The sequence below is a fragment of the Cavia porcellus genome, unplaced genomic scaffold (genome assembly GCF_034190915.1).
Source record: "Cavia porcellus strain 051 isolate PalLab524CR breed Dunkin Hartley unplaced genomic scaffold, mCavPor4.1 scaffold_25, whole genome shotgun sequence".
Classification (NCBI taxonomy): Eukaryota; Metazoa; Chordata; class Mammalia; order Rodentia; family Caviidae; genus Cavia; species Cavia porcellus.
Window position 1 is genome coordinate 40,860,126 of NW_026947508.1, and position 20,567 is coordinate 40,880,692.

A 20,567-nucleotide genomic window follows, 5' to 3' on the forward strand; every position below is an offset into this window, starting at 1 on the left:
GGCGCTGTCACCTCTTAATATCACCAGAGTGGGAACTAATCTTCTAACACCTGAGCCTGTGGGGAATCCACTCAAACCATACCCAGACCATAGTAACTAGGTATATTGTTTGAACTCTTAGACCAGTAGTGGTGAATCTTAGCTTTTGATGATAACAAACAGCCTGCTGTACAACCACCTACAGCTAATATTACCTTTGAACTTTTTAATTACATGATTCAATTAACCCCTGTAATGTCAGATCCAATTGGCTTGGGTTTTCTGTTGCCTGAAACCATGAAATTCCTACATTGTATTCTAATTTAAGCAAAACTTCCATAATAGAAGATCAAACAATCATCTGGGTATGGTAGAAGTGAGGAGCATAGTTTTCAAGTGGAGGACATACCTGAGATATTGTGAAGCAGCAAACACAAAGAGGATGAGAATGTCAAAGAGCACCTAATGCCAATATCTCTCAAATTCTTTAATGAAACAGAAGAGGATAAAGTACTCCCAAAGTGATTCCTGAAAACTAACATTACCCTGATTCCAAAAACAAGGCCCAACCAAAAAATAACTACAGGACATTCTCATTAACGAACATAGATGCAAATCCTCAATAAGATCCTGGAAAATAGAATGCAGCAACTCATTTTTCATCAGGTAATTTTCATCCCAGGGATGCAAGAGTGGCTCAGCACACATAAACAGGTAAGCACAATATATAAACTGAAACAAGAAGAAAAACCACATCATCATCTCAAATGATGCAGAGATACACTTTGACAAAGTCCAACATCCTTTCATGAAAAAAACCCTTGAAGAAAATAGGTATAGAGGACTTTTTCTCAATCTGACAAAAACCATTTATGACAAACCTACTGTCAACGTCATATTAAATGGGGAAAAGGTGAAAGCTTTCCCTTTAAAATTAGGAAAGAGTCAAAGATGTCCATTATCACCGCTCCTGTTCAGTGTAGTCCTTGAAACAGTAGCCAGAAGAATCAAGCAAGAAGAAACACAAAGAATATGTAAAGAAATAAATCAAGTTATTATTTGCAGATGAAATGATTCTCTACATAGATGACCTAAAAAATTCTACCAAAGACTCTTAGAAGTAATACCCAAATTCTGTAGTGCAAAAGGATACAAAACCACCATACAAAAAGCAGCAGCATCCCAAATCACCAGCAGGTGGCCCAAGGGCAGGCTGACCTGTTGGTTCTCTGTCTGGCCCACAGCTGCCGCTGGCTCGCAGGAAGGGCAGGGTGACTCCTTGGTTCTTTTCCTGCTCCACTCAGCTGCCGCTGGCAGTCCCTGTACTATTTTGATCTTTAAGCAAACACTAGTTTTCTACAAGATTTAATGGCCAGGTTTAACACTCAAGAAAGTCACTACACCTTATTGCCTTCTTTATGGCCTCTAATTTGAAAAGTTTTCCGGGAGTGATTTTCTTCTTGTGAGTTGTAACTTTTTATCATTTACTCGAAACCCGGGCAGCTAGTAACTAAAGATGAGATTAGCAACTACTAAAATAGATGCAAGTTTCTTTGCCTGTAACACATTGAAATTATCTCCATGGCTTTCTTTTTCAACAGAAGTCTTTTTTTTTTTTATTCTTGATGGCCAAACTAAAACCATTGGTTGGACACTGCAGAGAGGCACATTTTAGCTCTAAGAATCACTCTGTCAAGATGACTGGGTGTGAATAGCCAGTGAGGTAGGAATGAGGAGTCATCTGCTTCTCAGTCTCTAGCGCTACCGATAGGGTCAGCCTATCCTTTGCTCTAGAAGTACAGGTGGCTACCAAGCTTTAGCTGGTAAGTAGAGAGACTGGTATTGCTTCTAAGAAATAGACCTTGAGTTCTGGGCTTGGTTTTAGCAGGGGAAGATATGCTGCATTTCTGAGAACGCAAATGACATATTCTGCTGATTCTTTCTGACTCACAATCTGCCAACACTGTTGTACTCTAAGAAAATAGCTTCGTTATATGTGTATTATAGCAAACCTGCAAACGTGGCTTACTAAATTTTTTTTTATCCTTTTTCCCTAACTGATATGTTAAGTGACCTAATTGATATGTTGAGCAATACTCTCCTCTGTAAAGAATGGCAAGAATCTCACCTAATTGATATGTTAACCATTGTTGCCCTCTCCAAACTACAGAAGTTGTGCTAAAACAAGCTAACAAGGGTTGTTAATCACTGTTGGGCACCTCTATTCTCCACTAAAGAGCTAAGGAAAACTAGAATGGCCCATGAATTTATACTTGTTTAAAGTAACCTGCTTGTGTGCAGAGATTTGTGTATGAGTTTAACCCTTTATCCTGACCTTGACACATAACCGCCATTTACTGTTCTGTATGGCGCCTTATTGCCTCCCTCTCCCCTCACCTATCTATCTAGGCCATAAAGAATTTGGGTTTCTGGTGACCTCCTCCCGACCCAGTGATGATCTGTCAAAAATGAGCCTGCCCCAAAGTTTAACAACTGTTTAGCTTCAAAGAAATTACCAAGAAATACTATGGCCCAAACCCCAATCGGTGCTTTCCTTTTGTTCTGTATGCATCAAATGAGTTAAATGTCAGATCTTTGTAAAACTTAAGTTTCAGCTTCTTGTAACTCTTGACCCCTTTGCACCCACTAGCGAAAACAAGCTGTCCTGGGATAATTAAATTCCCCACTTTCTTCTCCAAATATTGCTGCAGATGTGCCACTCCGAGATATTGTCAGTCTGTAGGATGGGAGTAATTTGAGAAACACCAGGAACTCCCGAGATTGTCAGAGCTAAGTGGACAGTAATACAGTTTCCAGACTCGGGTCAACAAGTTTGATGGCTCTGCAGGTTTCTTTGTTTCTCCCGCCACCCTTTTCCTCCAGCCTCTTTTTAAAGTCCTCCCTTCAGTCTCTGGCACACAGTCTCTAAATTGGCTCCCGGAGACTGGTCGCCAGGCCTGGAAATAAAGCCTTTGCCACCTAAATTTTCAGTCTCTTACCTCCTTGGATTTTATACCGGGGCCCAAGTTATAACATTTGGGGGCTCGCCCTGGATGGAAGCAAGACCCCAGACTCATTTCTGAACATCTGAAAGTAAGTGCTCTGGAGGATTTGTTTGGGCCGTGGTCAATTTGTAATTTTGAGGGGACAACCTCAATTTGGGAGCGGGGACCACCCGAGGACAGAGTCAGTTGTTTGCCGGACAAATTCTGTCCATTTGTGACTCTGCCCCGGGTGGGGAACTGCTCCGTTTGGAAGGGGACGCCCTTAATTTGGGGAGTGAAACCTCCTGAGGAGAGAGCCAATTGGTTTTTGCCATTTGTGACTCTGCCCCGGGTGGGGAACCACTCTGTTGATTAATTTGTTAATTCCTCCAGATCCCAAAATTTGACTAATTTTTGAGCAAAGGCCATTTTGCTGCAGCTTGTCTCGTCTTGTATGTCTGTTTGTTTGTCCATTTGTTCTAATTGTTCTCCTTTTGGTTACCCCAAATCTAACCGAACATTCTCTCCTAGGAACCCCTTCTATGAGCCCAAAATGGACAAAGGGATTTAGATATTGGTATGCAGTGTTTTTTGTTCTTTAAAATTGTTTGCCTGTTTGGATTTGTTACTAACATAGGGGCTTGTTGCCCATTTCTTTTGCAGGATCCATATGGCTTATTAGATTCAAGGTTCATAATAAGAAAAATTATTTCCTTTAGCTCACCAAACTGTGCAAGAAGCACCCTTTCTTTGTGTCTTTAATGTTGTGGTGCCTTGTTTAATATGTAAGTCTTCAATTGATTGCTTGCAACCTCAGCATGCCTTTTAAAAGGAGTATTTTTCTTTCTGGTTAAAAAGGAAACATATGTGCACATATATGCGTATATTTACGATTTTTAAGAATCCTATCAACTTTACCAAGTGAAAACCAGGTCATACTGTAATTGAGCCAGTTAAAAGGTTATAGTTTTTTTTTAAAAAAACAGCATTTTAATGTGGTAAAAAGACATAAAATAATTAAATATGTTTTAGACCACTAGAAGGTGACTTCAAGGGTTTTGTTGAGAGTTTTAATGTTGTCTGAGAAGCAAGAGAAAAGGTAATTGACTGGTGATAGTAAAAAGGAGAGACAAAGAATGTGGTTTGTCTTCAAGTAAAAATGTCTGGCTGTGCCAGAATATGAAAAAAGATAAAACTTAGAGGTATATTGTAAGTTATAGAAAGCTCGAGATGATGTAAATTTTATTTGTCTTGCTTTATAGTACTGAAAACAACAGGTTTGACAAGGAGTAAATGTGTTCAAAATTTGGCAGTATTAGATCAGTTTTGATAGATTTATTTATAAGATTCTAAACCTTTGCTGCAAAGTGTTTCCATTGATATGAGATTATAGATGATAATAGAGATAAGATATAAGTTCTCGCATGTGCTGTGGACATCTGGGAGATTATATGGCACAATTTTGTTACCTATGAAAAAGCTTCTTTTTGTTAAGTATGTAATTTCAGTAAAATGATGGCCTGCCACATGGCACCCTGAGACAAAAGGTGGTGTGCCATCCAGATAAAGCCTGCTCTCTGATCTGGAATGCCAAAACCATGTTGTCCTTTTGTCCCAACCCGATTGGACATCCAGAGGTAAGGAGGTTTCCCTAGTATCGCCAGTTGTTCTCTTTGCAACTCAGTCGGCCCCACATGTTAGACAAAAAAAAAAAAAAAAAAATTACAAAGGTTTGAGAGTTTTGAGGAAATGCCCCTCAGCCAGTTGATAGAGATAGCACAAAAGGTCTTTTAAAACAGGGAAAAATTACCATCTACTGGGAAATTTGTCTGGTGTACTTGAGTCATAACAAACTGACTTAGAGTTAAAACTGTTGAGCAAATGGAAACAGGAGATTCCAGACGTCTGGGAAGAAGACAATCCTCCAAGGCTAGCAATTAACCAAGTTCCCCTTGTGGTGGAATTCTTACCCCAAGCATGCCCCATCTGCTTGTGGCAATACCCGATAAGCCTGCAGGCCCAGGAAGGGATTTAAAGTCCACATGCAGAGGCTAAGAGACAATGATATTCTCATTCCTTGTGTCTCTCCCTGGAACATGCCCTTGCTTCCAGTCACTGAAGCCAGGAACAAATAACTATCGCCCTGTACAGGATCTCAGAGAGGTTAATAGATGAGTTCTGAGTCTATACCCAACAGTGCCAAATCCTGAGAACACCTGGTACTCTGTTCTGGACCTGAAAGGTGCTTTCTTCACTTTGCCTCTTACTCTGGTGAGTCAACCCCTTTTTGCCCTTGAATGGACTGACCCAGATACAGGGGTAAAAGAACAGCTGACCCAGACACGTTTACCTCAGGGTTACAAGAACTCTCCCACTCTTTTTGATGAGGCATTAGCAAGAAATCTTTTAGAATTTAGGGAAAAACACCCTGAGATAGTGCTCCTCCAGTTCATGGATGACTTGTTAATAACCTGGACCCCCACAGAAGCTTGTAAGCTTGTTGAGAGACAACTGAGGAACTGTTAAGGACTTTGGGGCAATTAGGCTATAAAGTCTCAGCTAAAAGGGCCCAATTGTGCCATCAGGCTGTGACTCATCTAGGCTACAAATTGTGAAAAAAAAAGGGGATTTTGTCTAAAGAAAGTGTCCAGGCTATATTGCAGACCCCATTCCCAGAAACTAAGAAACAGGTGTGCGAATTTCTGGGAGCTGTTGGATATTCCAGGCTGTGGATTCTAAATTTTACTGAAACAGCTCACCCCCTATATGGCTCCCTTAAGGGAAAAACTCACTAAACTGGACTGATAAATGTGAACGGACCTTGCAGCAGCTCAAGTGGGCCTTGACAGAGGCCCCAGCCCTGGGACTCCCTGATGTTACCAAGCCATTCACCTTGTTCATAGATAAACTCAGGGGCATTGCCAAAGGAGTCCTAGCCCAGGACATTGGCCCTTGGAAAAGGCCAATAGCCTATCTTTCCAAAAGGCTCGATCCAGTAACAAGAGGGTGGCCTCCATGCCTAAAAATTCTGGCCGCTATGACAATGCTACTAAAAGAGGCTAAGAAACTCACTTTTGGACAGAAGATTTCTGTAGTGACCTCCCACAGTTTAGAGACTCTTATCAAAACCCCTCCCGAAAATGTGAGTGCTAGAATCTCACACAATTAGGCCCTGCTCCTAGACCCAAAATTGGTAGTTTTCAAGACTTCTTCACTTTAAACCCAGCCACCCTTATGCCTGACAATGACCTAAGAACTTTCACAAATGGAAGCAGCTTCATCCAGAATGGCAGAGGCAGATGAGTTGCTGGGGCAGCAGTGACCACCAAAAGGAGGTACTCTGGGTTAAACGGTTAGAGCCTGGCATCTCTGCCCAAAAGGCGGAGCTCATTGCTTTGACTGATATACTAAAACTAGCCACAGGAAAGAAGGTAAACATCTATACTATACTGATAGTAGCTATGCTTTTGCTACTATACATGTACACGGAGCCATCTATTAAGAGCGAGGTCTCTTAACCTCGGCCAGAGCTAAGATTTAAAAAAAAGGGGGGGGGGCTCCACATATCCTGGATTTGCTGGCAGCAGTCTGGCTGTCAGCAGATTGCTGCTATTCACCTGAGGAAACAATTTGGCAGATCAGGCCACTCAAAGAGTAGGAATCACATCAGAGGGGCCAGCTGAGAAAGTAACTGCTCTGATGCGAGTGCCCCCGACCTTGTCAGAACCAGTCTACACAAAGAAAGACTGCCCTGGTTGTTGTGAGCCATCTAACAGATTCCAGTCCCTGTGACTAAAAGACAAGTGCAAAATTTCTAGGAGCCACAGGACTGATCCAGAGTTTGGGACCCTGGCAGAGGCCTGTTGCCTACCTTTCCAAGAGACTTGGTTCTGTGGCAGCCAGATGGCCACCCTGTCTGTGGTGATTCTCTCAGTGGCCCCTTCATAAAGGAGGCTTAAAAATTGACTTTTGGACACAAACTCTTAATTGTTTCCTCCTATTCACTTGAGACTCTCTCATCAAGGCCCCAGCAGACTGATGGATGTCTAATTCCCAAGCCATACATTAATCAGGCACTATTTCTGGAAACAGCGGCTTCAAACTTGGCTACTTTGCTGCCTGAGGACGACCACTCATTGCCTCACCAAAATTGTACTGAGGTCATTGATCACCTCACTGTTGGAGTTCTTCCAGGCTTCCAGGTGCAGTGAAGGGGAGAGGTGGGTTTGAGGCTTATACATCCGCCTCCCCATCCCGGTTGCACTTGGAGAACTGCTGAGCTCCCGACGGGTGGGCGGGCCCACACTATCAGCCGAGCTCAGCCAGTTTTGCAGCCACGCCTAGCCATCAGTGTACAGAGGAGCAGCTGGGCAGATCTGGGGTGCCTGCATCAGCCTCTCCGTGTGTCTGGAGGACTGTGGGTATCTCTGCAAGCAGGGAGGGATCACAGGTTCCTGAGGCACCATGGCCTGTGGTGAGTACACTAACCCGGCTGTGCTTGAAGAACTGTGGAGCTTCCAAGGGGCAGGTGGGCGCACAGTGTCCCTGAGGACCAGCTTCTCTGGAACTGTGGAGTTCTGAGCAGGCAGAGGAGGGCCACTGGTTCTGCAGGCCCAATGGCTTGGGGTAGCATGGTGCCAGAGTCTCAGTAGCTGCAAACATAGAAGGGGATCTTCAACAGATCCTGAGAAAGCTTTCAAGTAACACTTGAAACACAGAAATATAGGAAAATGACAAAACAAAAGACCAAATTACAACCTCAAACCTCCAGCCCATCTCAAGAAACCCTAGGAGCGATGTATATAGAAGAAAATATATCCCATCCACCTCATATATCGGACACAATAGCTACTGAAATTGACAAGCAACTCCAGGAAGCTTTAAAGAAATTCAAACTCGAAATAATCTCCCAGATAAAAGAAGAAATGATAAAAGAAATGAAAGAGATTCTAAATATATCTAAAGAAATCACAGATAAAAAATTGGAGGAACTAAACAAAAAGATAGAATCCCTAGACGAGCAATATAAGAAACAAACAGAATACATAATGCAGATGCACAGAGATATACAGGAAATAAAAAACTCCACTGAAAGTTGTAAAAACTGCCTTAATGAAAGTGAAGATAGAATTTCACACCTTGAAGACAGGATTGCAGCTAGTGAACAGGAAACAAAAGATCTTTTGAAAATAACAAGGAATCAGGAAACAATAATTCAACAACTGCAAGACAATGCAAAGAAGAATAACATAAGAATGATAGGGATTAATGAAAGAGAGGAAGGCAACATGAAGGATGTCAGGAGGATATTTAGAGAAGTAATAGCTGAAAATTTCCCAAGCATGAGATCAGAAACTGACATCAGGATCAGTGAAGCATATAGAACTCCAAATAGTAATAACCAAAATGAAACTACACCCAGACATATAATAATCACCATCCCAGAAATCCAACACAAGAATAGATTATTAAAAGCTGTCAGAGAGAAAAGACAGATCACTTATAAAGGAAAACCTATCAGAATCACAGCAGACTTCTCAGCACAAACGATAAAGTCAAGAAGAGCATGGAGTGAAGTATTCCAGATCCTAAAGAAAAATGATTTCCAACCAAGACTGATATATCCTGCAAAACTATCATTCAATATAGATGGTGAAATACGATACTTCCATGACAAAGAACAGCTGAAGAACTTCATGAACACCAAACCAACCCTGCAAAAAATATTGAAAGACAGTTTAGGTACACAAAGGAAAAAACCACTAAGCAACGCAAATAATTAAAGCAAATAATAAAACAGAACAGAAAGATAAAGATGCAACAGCAGAGAGATAACATTCCTACAATTAACCAGCATTTCACAGTAATAACCATTAATGTAAATGGTCTCAATGCACCAATCAAAAGAAACAGACTAGCAGAATGGATCAAGAAACAAAATCCAATCATATGCTGTTTACAGGAAACCCATCTAACCCAGAAGGATACTCACAGACTGAAAGTCAAAGGATGGAAAACAATTCTTCATGCAGCAGGAATCCAAAAAAGGCAGGAGTAGCCATTCTGTTTGCAGACAACGTGAACTTTAAACCAACAATGACCATAAAGGACAAAGAAGGTCACTACATACTCGCAAGGGGAAAACTCCAAGAGGAAGAGATAACTATCTTAAATATATACGTACCAAACTACAGAGCACCCAGTTATATAAAACAATTATTAACAGAAATGAAAACTCAAATTATCAGTAACACAATTGTAACAGGAGACCTTAATATGCCATTGACACCAAGGGACAGATCAACCAGACAGAAAATGAGCAAAGAAATAACAGAACTGAATCACACCTGCGAACAAATGGGTTTGATAGACATATACAGAATGTTTCACCCAACAACATCAGAATACACATTCTTCTCAGCAGTACATGGATCATTTTCTAAAACAGACCATATATTAGCTCACTGTTATTTTTTTTTGTAGTTCTGTATTACGTGTACCCTTACACCGCTTTATTTTGTTTTGTGTTTTTCTCTTTTTCCTCTTAAATAAAAAAAAATTAAAAAAAAGAAATTCTGTATTACTTCTAGCCTTTTACTGTTTTACTTCGTTTAGTTTTGTTTTTCTCTTTAAATAAAAATTTTAAAAAGAAACAGGTTGACAGAATGCATCAAGAAACAGGATCCCACAATGTGCTGTATACAAGAAACATATCTGACTCTAAAGAAACTCATAAATTAAAAGTCAGAGAAAAGGAAATAGTATTCCATGCAACAGGAGGAACCCAGAAAAAAATTAGGGGTAATTATTCTGTTTTCAGACAAAGTGAACTTCAAGTCTAAAATTATTAAAAGAGATAAAGAATGCCACTAAATACTTGTAAGTGGAAAACTACAAGAAAAGAATTAACAATTATAAATATATACACACCAAACACAGGAGCACCCAATTATATAAGACAAACACTAATAGACATGAAAAACCAAGTACACAAGAACACAATTGTAATAGGAGTCTTTAACATCCCACTGTCACAAAGAGATAGATCAACTAGACAAAACATCAGCAAAGAAATAACAGAACTGAATAATACTTGTGAAGAAATAGACTTAGTGGATGTTTACAGAGTGTTCCGCCCAATTACATCAGAATATACATTCTTCTCTGCTGCACACGGGACATTCTCCAAAATAGACCATATAGTAACTGATAAAACAGTCTTAAGTAAATGCAAAGGGACTGAAATTATCCCATGCATCATATCTGAGCAGAGTGCACTAAGATTGGAAGTCAAAGGCAAAACCCCTGTAAAACCTGCATAAATACATGAAAATTAACTAACAACCTTCAGAACAACCAGTGGTTTGCAGATGAAATCAAAGAAGAAATAAAACAATACCTACAATAAAATGAATGTGCAGACACAACATACTGTAGCCTCTGGGATGCAATGAAAGCAGTGCTATGAGGGAGATATATAAAAATAAATAGTCACATCAAGAAAATGAACCTGGAAGCAAATATAAGTCTAGGACCAAAACCTAAGAAAGACCCAGCTCAAAAAGAGAACTACAGGCCAATCTCCCTAATGAACACAGATGCAAAAATCCTCAATAAAATATTGGCAAATAGGATGCAGCAAATCATCAAGAAGATAATACACCATGACCAAGTGGGATTCATCCAGGCATGCAGGGATGGTTCAACATATGTAAATCAATAAATGTAATCCATCATATCAATAAAACCAAAAGTAAGAATCACATGATCTTTTCTATAGATGCAGAAAAAGTTTTTGATAAGGTCCAACACTCATCCATGATAAGAACTTTACAGAAAATTGGAATGGTCTTTACCTCAATATGATAAAGGCCATCTATGAAAACCCAACAACCAGCATCATATTAAATGGCCCAAAACTGAAATCATTTACCTTAAAATCAGGTACAAGACAAGGATGTCTTTTCTCACCGCTCCAGTTCAATATAGGACTGGAAATAGTAGCCAGAGCAATTAGACAAGAGAGAGAGAAAAAAAGGGGTAAAGATAGGAAAAGCAGAAGTTAAATTATCATTATCTGCAGATGACATGATATTCTACATAGAAGACCACCAAAACTCCATTGAAAGACTTGTAGATATAATAAATAAATTCAACAATGTAGCTGGATACAAAATCAATCCTCAAAAATCAATAGCAAATTTCTATACACTAACAACAAAATTATGGAGAGAGAAATAAGAGAAGCCATGCCCTTCACACTAGCATCCAAAAAACTGAAATACTTAGGAATTAATCTCATGAAAGAAGTAAAAGGTCTATACAGGGAAAAACATAATACCCTGAAAAAGAAATCAAAGAAAATCTGAGAAAATGGAAAGACCTCCCTGTTCATGGATAGGAAGAATAAATATTGTGAAAATTGCCATTCTCCCAAAATTGCTATACAGATTCAATGCAATCCCAATGAAAATACCATCAACGTACCTCATAGACCTAGAGAAATCACTCCTAAAATTCATCTGGAACCAGAAGAGACCTAGAATAGGAAAGACAATTCTAAGTAGCAAAGGCAAGACAGGAGTCATCACAATCCCTGACTTGAAATTATACTACAAAGCTACTGTAATGAAAGCAACATGGTACTGGAATAAAAACAGATCTGAAGATCAACAGAAAAGACTAGAAGGTACAACCACAACTACCAACACACTCAACCACCTTATCTTTGGTAAAGGGACCAAACATGTTCACTTGAAAAATGACAGTCTCTTTAATAAATGGTGCTGGAAAAACTGGCTGTCCGTATGCCAAAAATTAAAACTGGACCCATGCCTATCACCATATACTAAACTAAAATCTAAATGAATCAAAGATCTGGATATTAGTGGAAACACTAAATCTGTTGGAAGACAAAATAGGTAAAGATCTTGAAGACATAGGGGTAGGTAGAGAACTCATGAACAGGAAACAAGCCATAGAGGAACTACTTCCCAGAATTAATAACTGGTATCACATCTTACTACAAAGGTTCTGCATGTCAAAAGAAGTCTCCAGCATAGTGAAAAGAAAATCCAGAAACTGGGAAAAAAAATCTTAGTGAACTCTCCCTCAGAAAAAGGACTTCTGTCTAAAACCTATAAAGATTTTTAAAAAATCAGATCCCTGAAACTCAAGGAACCAATTCAAAAGTGGGCATCTGAGATGAATACACAGTTCTGAGATGAAGAAATACAAATGGAAAATAAATAAATGAAAAAAGTGTTCATCATCGTTAGTCATTAGAGAAATGCAAATTAAAACAACATTGAGATTCCATCTCACTCCAGAAAGAATGAAAGAATGAAGGATGAAGAAAATTACCAACAAGAAGTGCTAGAGAGGATGTGAGGAAATAGGGACTCTCCTGCACTGTTGGTGCATGTGTAGACTGGTGCAACCTCTATGGAGGTCAGTCTGGACATTCCTCAAAAATCTGAGGAATTTGGAGGGATTTGGAGGTCCTATTTCACCCAGCTATTCCACTTCTAGGTATAATCCCAGAAGAACTGAAAACATCACACCACAGTGATATATGTGCACCCATGTTTATAGCAGCACAATTTGTAACAGCCAGATCTTGGAAATAACCCAAGTGTCCATCAACTGAGGAATGGATTAAAAAGTTGTGGTATTTTTATACAATGGAGTACTACTCAGCTATAAAGAATGATCAAATTGAGATACTTATAAATAAATGGACGGAGCTTGAGACCATACTCATAAGCGAAATAAATTAAACTCACATGTATAGTTACTGAATAGTTTCCCTAGTGTAAGTAATGGTAAGAATACATAAAAGTATGTGGTAAACATGATTCCCCATTATATTACTTTGAAGCCTTATAATGTTTTCATTCACTAATAGGAATGGTTTTATTCTGGGTTGTTTGACTTTGTCTGTGATGGTATGAACTGTTATTTTGAAGAAAACAAACATTATAATAGCTAGTGCTGATTTAATATCATCTGGTTTTGAAGTCCCACCAAGCTTTTGTTCTTCTATCTCCATCGGTTTATCATATTCCATCTTATTGAATTTTATTATATGTGATAGTATAAGCAAAATTTTTCATAGATGAGATAATATAGAAACCATTGTTCATTTTCTGTTAAAAAAAGAATGATCACATTGAAATATTTAGTAATAAATGAGCACAAGTTGAGACCATACTCATAAGTGAAATAAATCAAACTCACGTGTATAAATACCATATAGTATCCCTAGTGTAAGAAATAGTAAGGTTACATAAGAATTTAGGGTAATCATGATTCCCCAATACATTGTTTTGAAGCCTTATAATGATCGCAGTTGTAATGTGTTTGTTCTGGTTTTTTTGATTTTATTATCTGTGATGGTACGAAGAGCTAATTTGAGGGAAACAAGTCATTATAAATAGCCAGTACTGATATAATATTATCTTACTCTGAAGTCCTACCATGCTCTTGCTCTCTGTTTCCATTAGCTCTATCATGTTGTGCCTTATTGGATTGTATTATGTGTGAAAGTATAAACAAATTTCCTATGGATAATATAGTAGCCATTGTTTGTTTTCTGTTATTTGATTCTGAAAGCCTTGTAATACTCTCATACTCTAGAATGTTTTTATACTATTTTGTTATGTTTGATACTATTGTATATGAAGTTATACTCAACTATATCAAAGAGACATCGTGGTAGTTACTGTTAATTATGGGTTGTTTTCTGGTGAAATACTGTTTTTCTTACATTGTTCTGATCTGATCTGTTATGTCATGTTTTGTCTTAATCTCTTTAAAATAAAAAAATGAAAATGGAATGAGCACAAACAAACAACCTAATGCTATATCTCAAGCTTCTAGAAAAGAAAAAGCAAGTCAAACCCAAAGTTCATGGAAGAGAGGAAATTGTTAAGATTAGAGCAGAAATTAATGCAATTGAAACTAAAAATAATACAAAGAATTAACAAATCAAAGAGCTGGTTTTGTGAGAAAATAAACAAAATTGATAAACCTCTGGACAAACATCAAGAAAAAGAAAAAAATCTCAAATCCATGCAAGAAGGACTAAAAAGAGGGAAATTACTGCAGATCCCACAGAAATGCAAAAAATCATAGACACCTACTTTGAAAATCTCTACTCCCATAAGGAGGAAATTACAGAGGAAATGGACAGATTTATAGAAACATACAAACTATCAAAGCTCAATCAAGAAGATATAGTAATTTTGAATAACCCAATATCAGCTACTGATATAAAAAACATGATTAAAAACGTATCAACAAAGAAATGCCAAGGTCCTGATGGATTCATGGCTGAAATCTATAAGAAATTTAGAGAAGATTTAATGTCAATACTCCTTAAACTCTTCAATGAAATTTAAAAAGAAGCAGTCCTCCCTAAATCATCCTTGGAGGCAAATATCACTCTGATACTAAAGCCAGAGAAAGACCCAACCAAAAAGGAGAACTATAGAGCAATCTCACCAATGAACATTGATGCAAAGATTCTCAGTAAAATATTGGCAAATAGAATGCAGCAAATCATCAAGATTATACACCACAACCAAGTGGGACTTGTTCCAGGAATGCAGGTTCAACATACGCAAATCAATAAATGCAATACACCACATTAATAGCGCCAAAAATAAGTCACATGATCATCTCAATACATGGAGATAAAGCTTTTGATAAAGTCCAACATCTGTTCATAATAAAAAGAAACCTACAGAAACTCAGAATAGATGTATTTACCTCAATCTCATAAAGGTCATTTATGACAAACCAACAGCCAACATTGTACTAAATGGACAAAAACTGAAAGTCTTTGCTCTAAAATCAGGAACCAGACAAGGATGTCCTCTATTCCCACTTCTATTCAATATAGTTCTAGAAATATTAGCTAGAGCAATCAGACAAGAGGGAGAAATAAAAGGAACAAAAGTAGGAGAAGTTAAATTACCATTATTTGCAGATGATACGAAACTCTACATAGAAGACCCCAAAAACTGCATTAAAAGACTACTAGTGGTAATAAAAAAATTCAGCAGAGTAACCGGATACAAAGTCAACACTAAAAAATCAATAGCATTCCTGTACACAAACAAAAACTCACTGAGAGAGAAATATCATCTTTCCATATGGAAATATGCTGAAAACTATACTACCCTAAAAAAGAGATTGAAGGGGTTATTATAAAGTGGAAAGATATTCCTTGTTCTTTGTTAGGAAGAACCAATATTGTGAAAATGGCCATACTCCCAAAACTGTTATACAGATTTAATGCAATCCCAATCAAAATACTATTAACATACATTCCAAATCTAGAGCAAATATTCTTAAAACTCATTTGGAAACAGAAGAAACCTCAAATAGCAAAAGCAATTCTGGGCAACAAAGGCAAGACAGGAGGCATCTCAATTCCTGACTTTAAACTATACTACAAAGCCACAATAATAAAATCAGCATGGTGCTGGAAAAGAAGTAGACCTGAGGTTCAATGGAACAGATTAGAAGATACAAACATCAGCCACCTTATATTTGACAAAGGGGCTAAACATGTTCACTGGAAAAAAGATCGCCTCTTTATTAAATAGTATTGGAAAAATTGGATTTTCAGATGCCAAAGACTGAAAATAGACCCATGCCTATCACCATACACTAAACTAAAGTAAATATGGATCAAGGGACTAAAGATTAAAACAGAAACACTAAGTCTACTGGAGGACAAGGTAGGCGCAAATCTTGGAGACATAGGGGTAGACAGAGAATTCATGAATAAAAAGCAAACCACAGGGGAAATACTTCAAAGAATCAACAATTGTATCTCACATTACTAAAAAGTTTCTGCATTTCAAAAGAAATCACCAACAAAGTGAAAAGGAAACCTATGGAATGAGAAAAAATTTTAGCCAACAATCCCTCAAAGGATTTATATCCAGAACTATATATAAAATACTGAAAAAACCCCAAATTCAAAGACCCTCTCCAAAAATGGAAATTGGAAATGAACACACAGTTCTCAGATGAATATATACAAATATTAAACAAATACATGAAGAAATGTTCACCGTCACTGGCCATTCGAGAAATGCAAATTAAAACAGCTTTGAGATTTCACCTCACCCCGGAAAGAATGGCTGCCATCAAGAAAACAGCTGATAACAAATGTTGGCCAGGCTGCAGGGAAAAAGGAACACTGCTCTGCTGTTGGTGGGAGTGAGGACTGGTGCAACCACTGTGGAAACCAGTATGGAGATTCCTCAAAAAAATAGGATCGGAGGTTCAATTCAATCCAGCTATCCACTACTGGGTGTTTTCTCAGAAAAACTGAAAAGTTCATGTCAGAGACATATGTGTGTACTCATGTTCATAGCAGCACAATTTGTAATAGTTAAATCTTGGAAATAACCAAAATGCCCATTGACCACAGAGTGGATGAAAAAAAATGTAGTATTTTTATACAATGAAATACTACTCAGCTATCAAAAAGATGATCTTGAGGCCTTTCTAGGTAAATGGAAGCAACTTGAAAATATACTCATTAGTGAAATAAACAAGACTCACATTAGTAAATAGCATACTGTCTCCCTAGTGTAAAAAATAATAAGAACTGACAAAAATGGGATCTAAAAAGTGAAATAGATATTGTGAAAGTGAAAGAGAAGGAAAGTGCTCTAAAGGGTATAATGGTATGCATAGTGTGTAAGATAGATGACCATATTAATGAATTTCTGTTGGAGCACTGAACAGAAGGGTTTGCACTGTCAATGTTTGAGTGTCTAGTCACTGTTTATGCTTCCATTTTGTGACTTTGGCAACCATTTATAAGAGGACTGTGAGTAGTGTATCAACTAGCTATTTTATGATGTTAATTTTTAAAAATTCGGTATTGTCCTTTTTTCTGTTTTTTCTTTCTTTTAAAAAACAATGTGCAATACAACAACCTTGTTAAATTTCTTTCATTCTGTTTTGAAAACCTATATTGTTATTGTTTTGCATTTTCTGTTGTTGTTTATCTCTTTTGCTTTTTGTTTCTTCTGATTTTTCCTTTTTATAATAAAAAAAGATAAGCACGACATTTATTTCTAGACAGTAAATAGAGTAATACCTACTAGGGGGTTGGGGAGCGAGTACTGGTAGTCTTCTGTACCACTTCCACTTAGGATGATGTAAAAGCACTAGGGATAGATGGTGTGATGGGATGCACAACAGTTTGAAAGTGCTTAGTGCCACAGAACTATGCACTCAAAAATAATGAGATGGTAAGTTTTATATTATGTATGTTTTGTTATGATAATGCATTTTTCCATGCTTTCTCCTCATATTCTAAACTAAAATCTAAATGGATCAAAGATCTGAATATTAAAACAGAAACACTAAATCTGTTGGAAGACAAATTAGGTAAAAATCTTGACATAGGGGTAGGTTGAGAACTCATGAATAGGAATCAAACCACATGGGAAATACTTCCAAGAATCAATAACTAGGATCACATTTTTTAAAAAAGTTTCTGCATGTCAAAAGAAATCTCCAGCATAGTGAAAAGAAAACCCACAAACTGGGAAAAAAATCTTAGTGAACTCTTCCTCAGACAAAGGACTTCTGTCTAAAACATATAAAGCATTAAAAAAAATTCAGATCCCCGAAATTCAAAGATCCAGTCCAAAAATGGGTATCTGAGATGAATACACAGTTCTCAGAAGAAGAAATACAAATGGCAAGTAAATACATGAAAAAATGTTCATCATCATTGTTCATTAGAGAAATGCAAATTAAAACAACACTGAGATTCCATCTCATTCCAGAAAAAATGGCCAGGATCAAGCATACCAACAACAAATGCTGGAGAGGCTGTGGGGAAAAAGGAACTCTCCCGCACTGTTGGTGCGAGTGTAGACTGATGCAACCACTGTGGAGATCAGTCTGGAGATCAGTCTGGAGATTTCTCAAAAAGCTGGGATTGGAAGTCCCATTTGTTCCAGCTATTCCATTTCTAGGCATATTCCCAGAAAACCTGAAACCATCATACCACAGTGATATATGTGCACCCATGTTTATAACAGCACAATTTGTAATAGCCAGATCTTGGAAACAACCTAAATATCCATCAATTGAGGAATGGATAAAAAAGTTGTGGTGTTTTTATACAATGGAGTACTACTCAGCTATAAAGAATGATCACATTGATATATTTATAAATGAATGGGTGCAACTGGAGATCATACTCATAAGTGAAATAAATCAAACTAACATGTATAAATATCATATAGTCTCCCTAGTGTTAGAAATGGTAAGTGTACATGAGTTTATGGTAATCATGACTCCCCATTACATTCCTTTGAAGCCTTATGTTGTTTGCATTTATTATTTGGAATGGTTTTATCCTGGTTTGTTTGATTTTATTGTCTGTGATAGTATGAACAGCTATTTTGAAGAAAACAAGACATTATAATAGCCAGTGCTGATTTAATATCATCTTACTCTGTAGTCCTACCATGATTTTGTTCTTCTGTTTCCATTGGTTCTATTATATTATATTTTATTGGATTTTATTATGTGTGATCCTATAAACAAATTTTCTATGGAAAATGAGATAATATAGTAGTCATTGCTCATTCTCTGTTATTTCCTTCTGAATGTTTTGTAATACTTTCATTCTGTTGAATGGTTTTACCCTATTTTATTATGTTTGATACTATGGATATAAAGTTATGCTCAACTATTTCAAAGAAAGAGACGTTATAGTAGTTACTGTTAATTACGGATTGTCTTGTGGTGAAATGCTGTGTTGCTTACATAGTTGTATTTTGATCCGCTTTGTTATGTTCTCTTTTGTCTTAATTTCTTTAAAATAAAAAAAACAACAAAAAAGTAAATGTATGAGGAAGGGGTTAAAAGAAAAATAAGAAAGTTATTATTTTATTTTTATATGTCTTATGAATGGACATGGATTGTGTTTTAGGGGCTTGAAAACGGTGGAGTGAATCATGGCCCCTCAACTTTCTAATGTTATAAACTCAAAAACCCAAAATGTGCTATAGTTATTATGACTTGGTCTCTTCCTATAAAACTTGTGTAATCACCAGTTAAGTTGCAACCTTGTAACATACCCACCATGTAACCCCCTCCCTGCCCGCCCTGGTTCCTGTAACTGCTTGTTCCACCTCCCTGGTTCTTTTTATGGGGACAAACTGATCCTAAGACCCTGACCCCTTCTCTTGCAGTTTGCTACTTTATAACTCCCTGCAGCCCCTGGCTCAGGCACACAGTTCTCTGACTGCTTTTCTGGGACAGCGTTGCAGCTGAGTTCAGCTAATAAAGCACTTTTTAAAATTTTTTGGAGTCGTCATTTTTCTGCCCATATTATTTGGGGGCTCCTCTGTCCAGGATCCCACCTTTTATGGGGCTCCTATTCTTCAGATGACATTAGGATCTTTTTGAATGTGGCTTCCTTCTACCGGCAAGTACTTACTTTCATTTCACTCCATGATTTTTCTCCTTTCTATGAGTTGGGGAGTCAAGTTTGCAGGCTTGCTCCCATTTCAGCGAGGCATCACCAAAATTAGGGCCGTTTGAGGGAGGAATTGACCTCCGCTGGGTGCACCACACTTGGGGAGTCAAGTTTACAGGCTTGCTCCCACTTGGCAAGACATCGCTGAGATCTTGTCTTAGCTCTCCTATACTTTTGTCTTCTTGTTCTTTCCCTGATTCATCCATTACTGAGAATTCTTACAATTTAAGCTGGACCTTATAGGTAAACCACCTCCTAGAGGTTTTTTTATATCAGCTGATTAACTTGCGTTAACTAAATTAGATGATTTTTGTTATTTCATTTGAAAAGCTTGCTCTTCCTAGGCTAGACTGCAGCTAGCAAAAATTGGTTATTTTAAATTCCTGGAGCAGGTCTATGATCTACAAACAGGAGAGTGGCCACCTGGCAATTTTAACTAGCTCCTGGTTGCAAAATCAAGGACCTGTTCCAGTCTCCATAGCCCTTTGGGTGATTCTTTGTTTTTGTGGCAGGCTTCTGCTATTCTGTATTCATTCACCTGTACCCTTGTCTCGCATGTCTACTATTATGGGCCAGACAGCTTCCTTCCCTTTGTCACCCTTATAACTTGTTCTTCATCATTTTAAGAATTTTAGGGATTGAGCTGTCAGATATGGAGATTCTGTCTACACTAAAAGGCTGAGAACTTTCTGTGAACTGGAATGGCCTTCCTTTGGTGTCAGGTGGCCTTCATAGGGAACTTTTAACTTAAAAGTCTCTCAACAGGTCCGTCAAGTCATTTTCGGACCCCCTCATAAGCCAGCTATGAACCCTGCTCAAGTGGTCTAATGGTTAGGTTTCGGTACTCTCATCCATTGGCTGACTTAGGATGACTGTCAACAGCTTTTGCAGACTCTCTTCACTTAGGAATGAGAGTGAATCCACACTTTGGCACGCTGTTCTGTCCTTGACACTAACAGGGAACCCACTTTGGATCTAACAAGCTCGAAGCTGTTTTCCCTTTCACCCACCCCAACTGGAACCCCAATACAGATGGAGGTAAGGAGGCTCTCAAATGGTATTGTCAGATCCTT